Genomic DNA, 14632 nt, shown 5'->3' with positions numbered 1-14632 from the left:
TAAGCGGAGTGGCAGAGGACAAAATGTTAATGACACGTTCTACTCCGCTCGTCATCTAAATTTTAAATATTTTTTTATAACTGGTTCGAAATTCGATTTTTTAAATTTATTTTCAGAAAAATAGTTCGCTGCGGGAATTCAAAATGTATATTATATTTTCTGAACAATTTCACTTTGAAACGACTTCAAATTTTGAGCAAAATTATTCTTCAAAAACAAATGCATTTACCTAAAAAGGACTACTACTGTTCACTGATAAACAATCACCTTGTATGTAATATCAAAGTATACAATATCACGTCATCATGCGTTATTATCGCAACGTACCGTCAGGTCAGACAGATACGTATAGTTATTTGCCGTGGTGGGGCGGCGATCAGGGTTAGACTATAGACTACGACCGAAGTTGTGTTTACCCGATCATACCAGCCATGGGTCGCGGTCATTCGGCGGAGACTTATTCAAGGAAAACAGTAATTTAAACAATTACCGCTGCGGCAGGTTGTCGAAAATGTGATTTGTAGCCTGTGCCGAGTCGTGTTAGAAATTATAATGAAATAAAATGCATAGTTGTCACTGTACACCTAATCAATAACATTGAAAGTTACAAATTATATTGATAGATATGCAATGTAATAATAATAATATGTGTGTATTAATATTGTCCCTATCAGTATCGTTCTGTACATGACCGGCGTAACGTGTTTCAGCCAAAATAGTAGGTACTTATAGTGTAGGAACCTTACTTTTTCATCCAATACCAGTAAAATTTAAAGGTTTTTTTTAAAAAAAATCTACATAGAACATAAAAAACAATTTAGGCGTAGTAAATACTTCACGTATCTGGCAAACGCACGACTTCAGATTTAGTACAGATTGGTTCTATTATTATTGCTACAAAAATGATGTTTTTAATATGTATATACTCGTATTTTATATCGCACTATTTTTTAATATTTTCAAATAACTAAATAAACTTGCTGTATAATATTTTATAATAACAAATACGGCGTTTTGCCGTAAACGTGCGGTTAAAATATATAGAAAAGGGTAAGGTACATTTTTGATAGAAATTATGTATACTACCTACAATAACGGTGTGCTGTCGTAACAAAAATTCAAAATATTGATTGATCTTTATCGAATCAACATTTTTTCTCAAATACCCACGTGATTGTATAATATTCATTACAATTTTATTTTAGCAAACGATTTATGTATTATTATAAGGTCATATTAATTTTGTATTATGAATTAATTCAATTTAATTTTTAACAAATTTATTATTTTTTTTTTAATGCCATTAACAAAATATTAATTTCGGAAAAAGATGTATATGAAAATAATAAGTTGGAGGATATTCATTAGTATACGACTGTTGTGTTGAAAGAGGCAACCTATTGTTGATACCGTACTAGTTAAAAATTAAATAAATAATTTATTTCTCAATGATCATATAATACGATTTATAAGATATCATTTTTGACAAATATTTCAATAAAATATGTAGGTAGTTATCAAATTAGTCAAATGTCAATTTTGAAATCACTTCATTGAACTATATCACCCGTGTAAACACCACTGGACCTATATAAGTAAACAATGACAAAAGGCACATCATACTATATGTTATACTTATTTATTTTCTTTCTTTCTTTCTTTATTTTGTTCCATACCCTACTGCACAAGTCCACCATCAAGTCACACACACACATACTCGTGTGCACACGCATATACAGATATCTTGGAATCGTGTGGAATCATTGGTTGAATTTCATGGATTTAGTCAGTTTGAAATCTATACGCGTGGCGGTGCAGGAAGAGGGCGCAGTGGAATTAGAGGTAATAAACACAGTACACGTGTATATATATATATATATATATATATATATACGTTATGTGTGTAATGTGTGTGTAAACACAGAGATATTTGTAATGCGACGTATTCCGTTCGTTTCGAACACTTTCCTCTCGCCCTGCATCGTTACGGACCCATATGCCGGATTTCTGGATAAAAATCCGATTCCCAACAGGATGAGCTTTTAGACGATTCGACACGCCGTGGCAAATAGCGAACAAATGGTACAGAGACGACCGTTGTAGGTGTAGGTTTTTTCAACAATAAATACCTATAGTATTATTACTATATTATGGTTTATTTTAACAATGCGCCCGGACGTCGTCGTTGGAACCAAATCGGTCGGCGATCGTCGTACAAATACGTTTTTCGGTAGTTGCCTCGACATTTCAAACCGTCGAAAATATAATGTGCTATTTTTCATCGCGTAGGCATTTGTGCGTTATAGTAAGTTATGGCGGTTAAATTCAGTTTCCGTGTTCGAAAACACCGCTTTTAATAATTAGCAAACTTTGAAATTTAAACAAGGAAAATAAATTAATTTTTGTTCACCCGGCTGCTTTTCGAATAATACCAGAGATGTTCACGGCGAATAAAATCAAAAGACCCACCCAATACTTGATAAATATTATCGTCTATATTTCATAAATAACTACAATATACAATCGACGGCGTTACGGGCTATCTTTTACGACAGCAAAATATCTATACACATTTGTACGATACAGTCGAGTCGCGATATAACTCGAAGGCGAAGGGAGATAAAAATCCGCTTCGATATAGTACGCATTATTCGATACATCCAACTCGAATTTATATTAATTTACACGTCATGATTTATGCTTCTAGGGGGATAAACAAAAATTCAAGTTGTCAAGTTTTTCGAGTTATCGCGACTCGACTGTATAATATGCTAATAGTTATCTGTCTATCTGTACGCTGATATAATATTTTATTTGACGTGCTCCGAGATGCCGGGGACCACAGAAGGCCGGGATCTTGAAACAACCCCCAACGATGCTTTGTAAGTACGCGATGGTCTCGAAAGTTCGACGCGATTTAAAAGTCGAAATATCATTACAAACGACTACGGTACGGTTGTACCCGCAACTGTGCGTCGTCTTCTCTCTCGGCCCACACGAGCGTATACGATATGGCCTGTTATTACCAGACCTCACAGTAACCGGGTCAATGGTGTACAACTACAACACACGTCGTGTGTATCCAATCCACTCGCGAGATGTGTACAATAATAATGTTATTATGTTCGTGACATTTTAGTCGTTGTACGAATTTGCACGGGCGTGGCGATATGTGGAATTTAAAATATGATATTCTAATTTGCTTTTTGTACCGAACACGACGCGCGAGTGCGGGGGATAGCGTTTATTTTTACGCTGCCGTTAAATTCTGAAATCGCCTCGGTCTCTCGGGCGCGAGGTTTTGGAATTTCTCGGGGTGCTCGATCACGTCGGGTAGGCGATACCCGAAAACATATTTGTCATATTATTATTAATTTAATTCGAAGAACGCGAAAATTATGGCGGCTATCGGAATTTTGACAACGATGGTCAAACCGGATGGTTACATCAAACTGTTAACTATACGTTTTGATTTTCAGATCGATTATGTACCTGTAAAGTTTATGTGGTATGTTGACAGCATATAAAAAAAAATAATGGCCGTTTAACAAAATGGTACTTAAAATTTACAATAATTGGCAGTTAAATATAATATTTGGGTATGTTTACACGGAGACGATAAATTTTATGTGAAAAACTCCAGGAGTGACTCGAGTTATTTATATTAATATATTGCATTAATAATTTTTTTTTTATTTAGGTATTATATTAGTGAACAAATTTAACAATAATAATATGTTGTTTGTCGATATATTAATTTGGTTGGCGATATTGTTATTAAAACTACAACAATGAACAGATTATTGATTTATATTCTACCTTGAATACAATTAACACTAATAGGATTATTTTATTGTTTAACTATTACATTTTTCCATACGGCTAATTGATATTGATCTGCAAATTGTACACTTGTCAATTAGACTCACGTCATAAATATTTTACACAAACATTAGACACGCGGTGCATATAAAATTAAGTTAAATTTCCTGTAGGTGATAGTATTGTTCGTTTAATATAATATAAACAATTTTATCGAATTATTTTTACTCAATTATTCTTAAAATATCTTTCGCTTTTTCTTAAATCAAATAATACGCACACATAGTGTATTACATTAAATTTAAGTACTTTGTTTACGCAACTTATTTTATTAAGTAAGTATACATAATATCGGTATACAATATGTAAGCCACATTTTTGTATGATTGATTATCTTTTTCATTGAATTACTTTTGTGCCCTTCGTGTCTTATTAGTCGTTAGATGTTATTATAAAATAAATTCAAGGATATTTTTGAATAAATTGTGTTTTTTTTTCGTACTTATCGAATGTCAGAATTCGTTTCGTTTAAACGGTTTTGATCTATAGCAGCTTATAGAGAGTATTTGGCGTTTTATCGTATTATATATTATGGCATTTTACCGATAAATGATTGTTTGAAATACGAATTAAAAAAAAAAAAAACTATTTTCATATGGTCAGGGCGATACAGCTGAATACAGCGAGACGTATTGTTTATAATAGTCGGTTCAAGATTTATATCTTAAAAAGACGATACACGCGGCGATTGAAGTAGTAATGAAATTACAATCAGATTAGAGATCTTTGTTCAATCATTATTAGCCAATAAACGCATTAAATTATAATGATCTACGGAAATCGATGAAGATTTTATATTGTTCGTAACCAAAATATAATATTACATTCCAGCGGTCCATAAATAGTTCCCGAGATCATGGTTAAAGTTATTGTATAGGACCTTGCCGTAAGCATTTAATTGGATTTTTAATATTCTCGTTTGCCGTCACCCCGATATTATTCTCTGCGTTCTGTTCAATTAGCCTATATAATATTTCACTTGCTCTGTTTTCTTTGTTGTTGTTGTGTATCCCGTAAAATCGCAGAATGTTATAAGCAATATTCTGCATTGAAATTTATGGAATTAACGCATTTTGAAATAATTATAGATTCTATACAAATCGTATGGTAAATATATTTTGTTCTCTGTTTAAAATGTAATTACGCAATTTGCAGTTAGACTATAAAGTTGTTTTTATAATATTCATTTTTATTCCTTTGGTATAATAATGATTAGGTTTATGATAATATATTAAATGCCTAATATTTACTAATATACTGTTAAAAAACAGTATTATTTTTTTTCAAACATTTAAAATATGATATACGTTTTAAAAATTAAAACTACTATATTATGATTACTATTCCGTTACAACCAGTTATTCGAATGCCACTATTCACAATATTGTCTTATAATAGTATATAATTAATATTTATTTTCAAGGTGAAAAAAGTGAAGAGTGTTTAATACCCATACTCCTGTGATATTCCGCAGTACTTAACATATCCGTTTCAATAATTTATTCAAAAAATAAAAAGCTTATTTGATATGCGCTATTTTTTAACTGTATTCCAACAATAAGCTAAAAACCATACACATAAAAATCACTTATATTCAATGATAAAAACCTAATAATGTAAGTCAAGTTATAGAGTTTCTTGGTTTATTATTTTCCAGATAGCTCTAATTGTATTGTTTTTTTGTTTCCGGCTATCGAAAATTATAAAAATAATTGATATTAAATTCATTAAAACCAAGGCTGTGAATTTAATGCATTTGTATGTTTTTTTGCTACACCGTATAATAAAATGGATTCATCCAAAATTTGTTTTGACTTATTTATAGTTCAAATACCACATCTTATTTTGCATATTTTTGGATATTTCATAAGTATAAATGCATGTTTTAACGAGTTTTTTTTATATAAATGCTTTTTTTCGTACTATTCTATTTTTAATCGGGTATTTAACGTGTATTATTGACTATTGTACTCTTGAAGTCGAGATTAAATTAATTTACTGATTTCAACAAGTACATAACAGATGACAAAAATCGTTGATTGCACAATGCAATAACTATTTTAAATGTATAAAATATATAATATTATAATATAATTTCAAGTATATTCTAAGCATATATTATTATAGATTTTGTATACAACGAAGATCAAGACTAGTCAAGCCAAAAAAGTCATATACTCATGCAAGCATATCAATTTATAATATTACTAATATTTAAACTAAAATTAATAAAAAATGAGAATAAAAGTTAAATTTTAATAGTTTTTTTTGCATATTTTTGAAAATTAAAAGCATATTTTAAGAATTTTTAGAGTATATTTTTAAGCATATTTTGTCAATTTTTAGTGCATATATGTATTATGCATGCATATTTAATAGTTTTTAAGTGCATTCAATTCACACGTTGTTTTGTTATACTGTATTCAGTAATAACAATATAAACACCTATAACTTTGAATTTTAAGTACTCCTTACCTAATATCGTTATCACGGACATACGTAATAATAAAAAATGTACATTCCACTGTAAAATCAATACATAGTTTCCTCATGCCATCCGATCGATATAACGGTACATGGAATTATTCGACTTCTAAACTTACAGATAAATTTAGTAACTTTCTAAATTTTATAAAAAGTAATCTCAATTTTGTAGATGTTTGAATCGCACAAGAAGCTTTGAGATATAATATATGCGCTTAAACACAAAATTAATATTATTTAATACCTACCATATCTTATAAATGTTTGATGTTAATGACAACCTTTAGTAAGTAAATATCTTATTTAGGATATATTTAATGAATCTTCCTACGTTATTGTTTGATAAATGGGAAAATGTGATCTTATGTTATATTTGTTTAAACACTTTGAACTAATACGTTTATTATATAAATTCAATACGAAAACAGTCAAATACACTTAGAATTATAATAAATAATAATATGTTTCGAATTCAAATCAATTTTAAATTTATTAAGAAATTTTTAAAAATGGATTTTTTTCAGATTTATATTTTATTTATTTGTTATTATTAAAAGTATTGCAAAATTAAAAGGTGTGTTTATTTTCGTCCTGTTTACGTCATTGGTACATAATAATACGTTAAATATTGCGCATTTGAGTTTTATAATATCGTTTTCATACTCCAGTTTTCCGATAAGATGACGTGCACCTCTTGTTTGGCGACGATATACGAGCGTGTATATTGTCAAATAACGATATGACATCGTTCTTGTGTACATTTACGTATTTTCGAGACAAATCGATATTAAAAACGCGCAGAAAACAACAATCCTGGTGCACGACGAGTGTCGTATTACTTATATTTCGTAGAATATATTATAATATTATATATTTGTTTATATAGTTTTCAACCGAATAACGACGAATCCGACCTGTTTCACGGTCACACATATTAGTATACCTACTACGTAGTGCACAATACATACTATTATCATAATAATATCGCGCACGCACACTAAAACGTGGCTTACACGAAAGTGGAGTTGCTCTCAGACAGTCACAGTCGTATATTATAATAGTGGTCCGGAAGGAAGGTCTCGGCAGTCGAACCGAATGGCCTCGACGACCGACTCGCGGTGCATTTTTACAATAATAACGATAATAATAACGCTCGTGTCAAATAGGTATGAGAAGGAGAGGCCGACAGACCGACTACAACAATAATAATAATAATAATATGATATAATATGACGTGCCATATGCGCGCTTCCCACGCGGAACACTGTCAAAGCAAATATCGTGTATTGCGTCATAATATTATTATAATATTATATTATATTGTGCCGTGGCATTTGGCTGACGGTAGGTACACACTTACAAATACGTAATCCATTGTGCGTTATCGTATCGAGTTCTTCAAATATTTAACATAATATTTTAATGGACCGTCTCAGGACGTCCGACGGTTCGGACATAATTGAAAGGGCGCACTGTACACAACTACGACACGCAGTTTGTTTTCCACCTGTTGCTGTCCGATTCACTTCTCCCGCTCGCAGCACTTTGCTCGCGAGGTGTATCAAACATAACTCACTAAGTTCGTGTTCGATTGAAACATTTGAAACACAATTATCCGTACCGTATCACCGAACACTAGAAACTATTTTAATTTAAAAAAAAAACCTAAATCGACTCCACTCGACGTTTTGTAGGGTGTGATCTTTTTTTTTTTGTTTTATTAATCACGTTTTAATGTAAACGTTTTAACATTAATGAGATATTATCATGTGTTTTTTGAAAGTCATGATAGAATACACTCACCTTTTTAAAAAGTATATATTATTAGATAATATATTATTATTGCTAACAATAAGTGTAATGATTTTTCGTTGTAATTTTTCATTAGGCACCAACATTATTTTTACTAAAAATATGTGAACTTTGTACGTTCTAAAAAAAAAAAAACATTAAAAATAATTAATGTATATTATGAAATGAGTACCTTTTACTTCCGTAGAGATAATAATTATTAATAACAAAATTATTTTTATTATGTACTTATTAGTATTTATTAAACTAATGCTATTTTTATACTACGTTGATTATGAAAAATATGTGATATTATTATAAAACGTGTCTTTCAACAAAAAAAAAAAATCATCTTAAAACTAATACATTCATCTCTCTGCTCAGAGTCTAAAAAAGATACATATTTCTATTTAGTTTTCTTACTCGATTAAGAACGATGCAAGAAAATAAGAAAATATAATTTATTGTTATTTCGACTAGAAGGTATGTACGTTGTTATTATGAAAAAATGTTTGTTATGTTAATGATATTATAATAAGCATAGGGTAGTGTGGAACTGTGGCCATATTTCCCAACCTTAATTTATATTTTATATTTTAACTCTATAAGATTTTTTTTTTTTATTCAAATTAAGTTCTCGGGTACCAAACCGCTAAAGCATATTATACCTGTATGATATATTAGACAAAATTATGTGTTTGCTTAGAATTATTATCATTCATAACAAACGACATTTATTGGAGTTAATATTATATTTTATAGACGTCAAACTTGGAGATACGTAAACTGCAAATTTACTTAAACGAAAAAAAAAAAATAACTTTTTCGTTTCGTATTTGGCTTGACATGTTTTTCAATTTTTTCGTTATCCGTTTACGTACGCCGCACTAATGTACATTATACACACATATTATTTATTTTTCACGGCAAACACCTACAACGGCCATTGTTTTACCGATGAGTGTAGGGCAAATATTTTGTAATCTAACACCAAAAATGACGATGCGTTTTCCTAACTCACCTGAAGTATCTCACCTGAAGTATTTTATTTATATATGTAGGATAGTTCATGAATACAAGAATGAACGTTTTGTCTTACGGTTCAAGAACATCGCCGAGGCGTCTTGTAGTGGATATAGAGAGTACGTTGAACGTATTGAAATTATTAGCATCTGTTAAATGAAGTTTTTAATGGTCTCTATATTTTAGTTGTTTCAAATAAATGGTTCTTGATTTTTGTGTATTGAATACCTAGGTAGTTGTTTTTAGCTTACCTGCAGGGTTTTTTTTTTATTTAAATACAATCGGGAACCGTATCCAACGAAAACTAATATTTTTAAATTAATTTCAGAGCAAAAAAAAAAAAAAGAAGATCGGTAGTATTAATAGTTGTTAATTATTATATTATAAATTTTAAATTATATTTTAGTGTTTTAAAAACTGATTAATTTTCATATTAAAAAATAAAATAGAAAGGCTTTAATAATTCATTTGGATCAATTAAAGATTTATACTTTGTAAGTTAAAAATGCTTTAAATATTTTCCATAATTCTGATTTTATTCAACATGATAGCACAAACGGTAGTTAAACATAAAAATATAAAATTTAAATTTAATCATTTTCCTAATGATCTCACTACATTTCTGAACTTACTTACATAAAATGTATAAGATTTGTAGGTTCCTGTTAACTTTATGAAACGGTTAACCAACCAATTCAACGGTATGTGTAATTTTATTATTTATTTTATACGATTTGAATGATTTGATAGTAGGTACCATTGAATGCTTTTCGCAGATGTTAATTTAAATACATAATATAATATACTGTCAATAGATAATGATTAAAACTGAATTATTAAATATCATATTTATAACGTATTCATTTAATAAATTAAATTAAACTCAAATTGGTAGTTATAATATAGCACAATCAATGTAAACTGAAATCAAAGGACGTCGAGTGTTCATGATGCTATACATTCAACAATAAATTGTTATTTTTGAGGGTCTTTGATAATATTGTATTAATTAAATTTGTTTTAATATTTACAAGAATTAGAACAAAATAAGCAGAATTTTGATCATAACTGAATATTAGCTAGGCAAGTATTATAATTTTTAATATCGATTGTATAATATATCAGGTATAACTAATTTATGATACAAGTAATATTTCGGTAGAACGATTATGAATCTGAAATTTAAAATAAATTAATTTACGTATTATAAAGATATGAGAACCTAGATCGTATAATTGACCAATCATTATTTTATTATTATTTGAACGATATATGACAAAAGCCTGATCCTGTTTTTTATTTAAGTTTTAACTCGGTGCAATTACTTTCAGTAATTTTTCACTTATGTATTTTTCCAACACATCAGTTACATATTAAATAAATAAAATATTTATAGAAATTATATAATATCAGTAGATAATTAATTCTACAATCTATTATGATAATTGAAATGTTTCAGTTGACTTCAGACTAATACCTATTAATATTATATACAATGTTATTGCTGTAGACATTAAAAAAAACTGATTCAATCATACTAATAAAATATAGGAATAGTTTACTTGTTAATAATATTTATTGTCAATCATAAAGTTGAATTTATACTGAAAGACATATTATGATGAATTTAATAGATTCATTTTCACAAAGTAGACTACACATTGTAGATCATACTTGTAAACTTCTCACGAGTTATTTTGATTGAATATTCATTACTTATTATAAATTATAATTAATGTTCACACCAGCATTAATTATTATTATGCTGAAATCTTTCCTAACTTGAAAAGTTTTCTAGCTTGGTGTAGCGTGGAAATAGATTTGATGGTAAATCTATATTTACGTAAAATTGTGTTAGATGTCACTAGTTTATTAAATTGTATATATTATATATTATTACTGTAGATCTTTAGTGATCTACTATATTTTATTATACATAGGTTCAATTTGTACATTATCTATGTTTAATTTGTTGATACAATTTATAAAAAAATGTTATTTTTTTTTTTTTTTTTTAGAAATGTATTTAGTAAAAATAATAAATGGTGACTAATCAATGTAAAATAAAATTGCTAGAAGTTTACCCAAAATAAGTAAAATGTGTAGGATAGTATAATATTTTATAATACAAATAAAAATAATTATTGAGTAATAATATGACAAATGTGATCGTTTTACAACATTTGTTATAAGAAATTATGTATAGCAGATAAAAGAAATCAAAGATTTTATATTCTATTTGAGAGCATTATTTTAATTTATATAATTCACGTTAAAATTATTGTACCTCCCATGATATATGAGTGGCTATACAGTATAACAACACTAAATAATAACAATAAGTTATTAAAAATCGATGAATAAAATTAAAATCTTGTATACAATAATTGTATGCATACAAAAAAGAATTTATTACAATAATATGCACATGAAGCACTCATAAAAATTTATTACTGTCTATTCATTTATCAATAGTTTACAGTTCTTATAATATTGTTGTACTGGTAAAAATCTAAAAAATGACAATTATTGATACGTATAGTAGTATCAATGATTATTCTAAAATGAAATACATAATTAGTTATAATAAATACATGTTTTTCATTAATTTATAATAAATAAAAATAATATTAAAAATAACGACTGTTTACACAAATATTTTGTGTAATAATAGAGTGTTAATTATAATTGGACTGATATAACTTATAATAACCTCGCCTAACTACGTAATAATTGTTTTTTGATTGTACAAAACTTTTGTTTAAAAAATACAAATACAAATCAAGCTGGATATTAATTATGATTTGTTTTTAAAGACAATAAACTTGATTTAAGATTCTTGGTAATGGTTCATTTGACAATAATAGTTGATTAAATTGAATTCGTCCAAGTTCGACTTGAGCTAGGGGTTTTTTCACTCTTAAGCTTAATTAAATGTGAGCTTAGGTTGATTACATTCAATTTATTGATATTCTTTTTTTTTATATTGCTTTTCTATATTTTTTGATGTTAATGAAGGTTAATTGTTTTCATTAGTTTTGTAATTAGTTTTTAAACATTAATATATGGATATCTGATGTAGGTTGATAATGATTGGTTATTGTCATTTATTATTTAAATATAGTTTAGGACAGATAACCATTTTTAATGTGGTTATTGTTTCGTTTTCAAATTTTATGGATCGCAAAAATGTATAACGAACCATAAATCAAATGCAAAAATTATTATCTGATTGGAAACGGGTTACAATTTTTTAATTTTCTGCTTGTCAGTTTTTAGCAGTTTTTACATACATAGTATCCAAATTTGAATTTTATATTTTTGGACAGATGAGTGAATTGAGTATAATTTTATTGTATAATTTCGATGTTTGAAAATTGTTATTTAAAAAATTTAATCTAGAGATAAATCTAACATATTTGCTTATGTTATGATTAAGTTTAGCTTTTTATAGATACTATATACATAAATGATAAAATGACGAAATTGAAAAGAGTGTGTAATAAAAATACATACAATAAAATATGTTATTATAACATACATTTTTGTTTTAGTTATTTAAGTTATCTAAATTTTTAACATAGGTGATCCTAATAATACTTATTATGAAAATCAATGTGTATTTAATTTTTTTTTTATATAAATTCAACGTTTAACTACTTTTAATCGTATCAATAGATTAAATATTAATATTTACTATAATTTTGTAGTTATGTATCCTTTTATTTGAAATTTATCAAATATTATCTTATTTTGACTGTTGCTGTTATGCAATACAAAAATGTACTATTTCTGAAGATTTAAATTGTTCGTTATTTATATCTAGTAGGTACAAGTAATTTTAATTTGATGATTACTTTATTCCTGAGTTTATAAAAAAATAATTTACTCGGTGAAAAAAACAACTAATAATAAATGTATTGATCCGTGATTGTTATAGAAACGCATATTCTATATTAATTATAATATCTTCTCTCTGAATATATTTTTTTTACATTTAAATGTAAAATATAAAGTTTCGACATTAATTTTATTTTTTTTATATACATTTTTTTTTTATATATATTATATAGCCTTTTATTAGTGGAAAAAATATTAATATTTTGGTGTATTCTATTTTTGTATAATAAATGTACTCTCTAAAAGTGTGATTATTTTAATAAAGTACGTTCATTTTTAGTTATTTTTTTTTTTCATAAGAACGTTAAATAAAATATTATGAGTGAAACAAACAAGAGGCAGACAATACTCTTTTAAAATATAATTTTAAAGACAAACGTTTGTCCTATAATGAGCAACAATTTGATGATAATATATGTATATAAATTATTGATGTTGTAAATAATTCAAATCGTAAAAAGCTGTTATTATTGACTTTGGTTAATTATGACAATCATTTAAATAAATTAAAAAGATTTTTGATATTAATGTAATTATTTTAAAATTAAACTGTTAGATTTTTAACACTATTAATTTGTGAAATATATCTTAAGTAATAATATATAATAGTATTTGGTTATTAATGTTAACCTAAAACTAAAATAATAACACAGCTATACATATGTTAAGAATGATCGACGGATGTATTGATTTTAAAATTATTAGCGTTTTTCTTTATTTTTTTAATTTGTGTACCTGTAATCATTAGTGAAAAACGATTCAAGAAAAAATCATCAACTTCAATATCTTTTTTTGTAGTATATACATAGTTATTTGGTTCGTTGGTCTAATTAAAAAAGTATTAACTGTGATTATATTTAAAATGTGATTTAATATATAAAGTTACTAAATATATAAGTACTATTATATATATTCCCCCCAGGGAAGGTGAAATGTTATATATTAAATCACATTTAAAAAATAATTAACCTAACTTTAAGCTATTTATATTATTGAAAATATTATCGAAGTAAAGTTTTTACAAAGTATTGGTAAACATTTTTAGATTTTGGCAAACAGCTTGAAAATTTAACACAATATTCCATATAAGTTATTAAAGAGCAATTGAAAAATATTAAAAATACATAGGCTTTATTTATTTTTAATAGCGTTTGAAAATAAAATGTTGATAAATATCGTCAAACATTGCAAACTGTTTTGTAGTTAATTGTTTACACATTTTTCATAGCTAAAGGTTGAATAATTTATTTTAGAAATCATACATAGATTAATAACAAATATAAAAAACATAAAATTTCAAGTAGTTTTAATTTTTTTTTTGAATTGTCATTAAAAAACTTGCAAAGAGTCTTGTAATACATTTTTAAACCTTAACCTTTAGAATTTAAAATGTTTTTCGATTCATTTTGTAAAAATGGTAATTTTAAAAGCCTTGGAAATAAAATTACTGTATTTTAAATATTTGTTAGTTTTGTTTTTGAATAATTTGTTATTTTATTGTTAGTAATTAAAAATAATAAATTAATAAAATTCAAACATATGTAAATTTCTC

Source organism: Rhopalosiphum padi, chromosome 3, assembly GCF_020882245.1.
Source record: "Rhopalosiphum padi isolate XX-2018 chromosome 3, ASM2088224v1, whole genome shotgun sequence".
In the NCBI taxonomy this organism is placed as follows: domain Eukaryota; kingdom Metazoa; phylum Arthropoda; class Insecta; order Hemiptera; family Aphididae; genus Rhopalosiphum; species Rhopalosiphum padi.
Note: the sequence above shows the minus strand (reverse complement) of the source record.